Consider the following 3,172-nt stretch of genomic DNA (forward strand, 5'->3'; position numbering starts at 1 on the left):
TAAGGAGTAAACTCCAAAAAACTTCGGAAATATTAATAAAGATCTCATTGTTAATCTGCAAGTTTTCTCTTTTAAAATTCGAAACTGTATCTTTTACGTGGGAACGAATTAAAATAACGTTAATTCGTTTAATAAAAACTACATTGAACAATATCAGATATTGTAATTAAAATATGTATTTACAAAAAAAAATCAGCAATAGATGATGTTTGTGTCAGTAAAAATCAACCATTACGAATAATTTTGTATAATACGAGTATTTGCAGTCTCAATTAGTAAATTTGAATAGTCAGACAAAACACCATTAGCTGACACTCAAGATTTTTGCAAGTTTTCACGAATATAAGAAAAAACCAACTGGAATTTCTTACACAGCACTTCCGTACTTTAGAAAACACTTTTTCCTTTCGGCATAATAATTTCCTCTGCCCCAAGTTAGCAGAGAAAACTGCTATCCAAGTAGTCAGCTAAGTCGTGGAAAGGGTCAATTGAAACTACGTCCCCGGGTCAGCATAACTGCAAACTCTTATTGATATACTTCCAGAAGTTCGAAGTCAACGCCATTAAGTATTGTAGTTCGAGTGAAGCAACACCGCTACAAACTTTGTTAAGCTTTATTACTTTCGTGCGACGTCGTAGAAAATGCGCTTAAACAAATAACACTAGTTTCCGGAAATTTTGCGAGCCGTATTTTTTTTTGTCAACTGTCACAGAGACACGAGCAGTGCGGCGCCGCAACGTTGTTATGTGCCTTAGCTTAGCTAAGCGGCGCCTTAGCAGCGTTGGACAATCTGGTAAATTTATGTTTAAGATCTTAATCTTAAATATAAATTTATTTAAGATTAATGTCGATTAGGGACTAAGGGGTAGGGTTACGAGCATTTTAAGAAATTAAATATCACTTGTCTGAAACGGTGAAGGAAAAACATCGTGAGAAAACCTGTATATCTAAGAATTTTCTTAATTCTCTACATGTGTGATGTGTGTCTATCCGTACCACGTGGTGGACGAAACAGCCTTAGCTCTCTAATTCTGAGAAGATATTCGTACCTAACAGTGAGCCGAATGTGGGTTGTTAATGATGATGATGACTTAAACTTTGACTATCAGATGTTAGTGATAATGACAGGATTGGCGGCTTAACGTGCTGCTCTTGTACTCACTTACTCTAGCTTAGCTTACGGTGGAATTCATAGTCGTAGTAGGGGGCCCCTAAGGGGATTATTCAGCCGCTATGTGTCGAATTCAACCCCTACGCGTTTCATAGACAAAAGAAACCCCTCATTTGACAGGAGCTGGCGGCTGACTGCTGAATTACCGATATTTGTCAGCCAAACCATCCCCTGGCATTTTTTTTGTTGTTATTCGTGATTTATTTATTAGAAAGTGGACGTTCGGATCGTTATAAGTGAAGTTATAAACAGCGAGTTATATCAGTGCCCAAGATATATATTCGCAATTGCGTAAACCCAGTATAATACTATGGCGATATGAAATGTACGAAAGATTCTCATATTAGGCATAATATGCCTCTGTTTGATGAAGAATGAACACAGAAGACCAAGAGAGGAATACCAATACCGCTAGTATTATACATTCTAGCAGCACTTCGATTCTATGAAACGGGATGTTATCAGGTACGTACCTTTGTTCATTATCAATAATTTTTTGTTCATGAAGACGCCGCGCGGTTTCACCCTGTGTGGTTCCCATTTCCGTAAGAATATGGGGATAAAATATAGCCTATAGAGCTCGGGAATAGTGTAGCTTCCCAACAGTGAAAGAATTTTTTAAATTGGTTCAGTAGTTCCAGAGCCTATTCAAAACATACAAACAAACAAATCTTTCCTGTTTCTATTATTAGTAAAGATAAATTAGGAGTAGATATAAAACCAATTAGCCCAGTGGGTATGACCCCTGCCTTTGATTATGATGGTGTAGGTTCCCAACAGTGATAGAATCTTTCAAATCAGTTCAGTAGTTACAGATCCTATTCAAAACAAACAAACAAATTTTTCCTGTTTATAATATTAGTATAGATAAATTAGGAGTAGGTCAAAATCCATATAGCCCAGTTGATATGACCTCTGCCTTCTATTCGGAGGGTGTAGGTTCAAATGCTGTCTGAAACATGCACCTCCAAATCATTTCAGTTATGTGCATTTTATGAATTTAAATGTATATCACATGTCTCATACGGTGAAGGAAAAACATTGTCTCTACATGTGTGAAGTCTGCCAATTCACATTGGGCCAGAGTGGTGGACCTTATCCCTCTCATTCTGAGAGGAGACTCATGCTTAACATACTCATGATGAAGAATTTAATTAGTTTGTTTGTAATCTAACCTATATAAATGTTAGGTACACCTATCTAGTTTTGATTTAGGAAATATACCTATAACCTACATAAATGTAACTAACATAATGTTTATTTTCAGACTGTATGTGCATTCCATCAAGCATTCTATGAAATAACAGAAATGCCACAAGTCAAGCTGTATTGATGGCACGCATAGGTATACATATAAACAACCCCGGAGGACCCTATGCACAGATTTAAAGAAACCGGCTATCATGGCAGGGAATAGCTGTGATGAGCTCTGAGAATACTGTTTTACCAAGAATACTGAGAATACTTTGGTCCTTGAAAATCCGAGTTTTCAGATCACAGTAATTGGAAGACCCACATACCTTGAAAAGTCAGCAGCATTTAATATAGAGGTAGTAGGAGTGAGTGCAGTATGTTGTAAGGTGGTCACTCACTCTGAAGTCCATAACAATAGAAAATGTATACAAATCTTAATTGAATGAAATTTATTGATTCACATCTTTAATAAAGATAATTATTAAATGTTTACTTCTGCATTTTTCATTTAAGTCTGGCCCTATAAAAATATACAATAATAACAATAAGTTATATGTATGATAAATTATGTATTTATTGTTGTTATTAATTAAACTTTGTATTAAAAGGATATGACGGCTGACGGCCTCCGCGGCGCAGTGGTATGCGCGGTGAATTTACAAGACGGAGGTCCTGGGTTCGATCCCCAGCTGGGCAGATTGAGATTTTCTTAATTTGTCCAGGTCTGGCTGGTGGGAGGCTTCGGCCGTGGCTAGTTACCACCCTACCGGCAAAGACGTACCGCCAAGCGATTTAGCGTTCCGGTA

General features: G+C 37.0%; 1 long non-coding RNA gene across 1 annotated transcript; it reads left to right on the plus strand.

The window, feature by feature from the left end:
* Positions 1 to 1,171: 1,171 nt before the first annotated feature.
* On the plus strand, positions 1,172 to 2,858 carry LOC128198534 (uncharacterized). Its single transcript, XR_008251285.1, has 2 exons — positions 1,172 to 1,637; positions 2,440 to 2,858. It is a non-coding gene; the product is annotated as an uncharacterized LOC128198534 (long non-coding RNA).
* The last annotated feature ends 314 nt before the right edge of the window (positions 2,859 to 3,172 follow it).

The sequence above is a fragment of the Bicyclus anynana genome, chromosome 11 (assembly GCF_947172395.1).
Source record: "Bicyclus anynana chromosome 11, ilBicAnyn1.1, whole genome shotgun sequence".
NCBI classification, from domain to species: domain Eukaryota; kingdom Metazoa; phylum Arthropoda; class Insecta; order Lepidoptera; family Nymphalidae; genus Bicyclus; species Bicyclus anynana.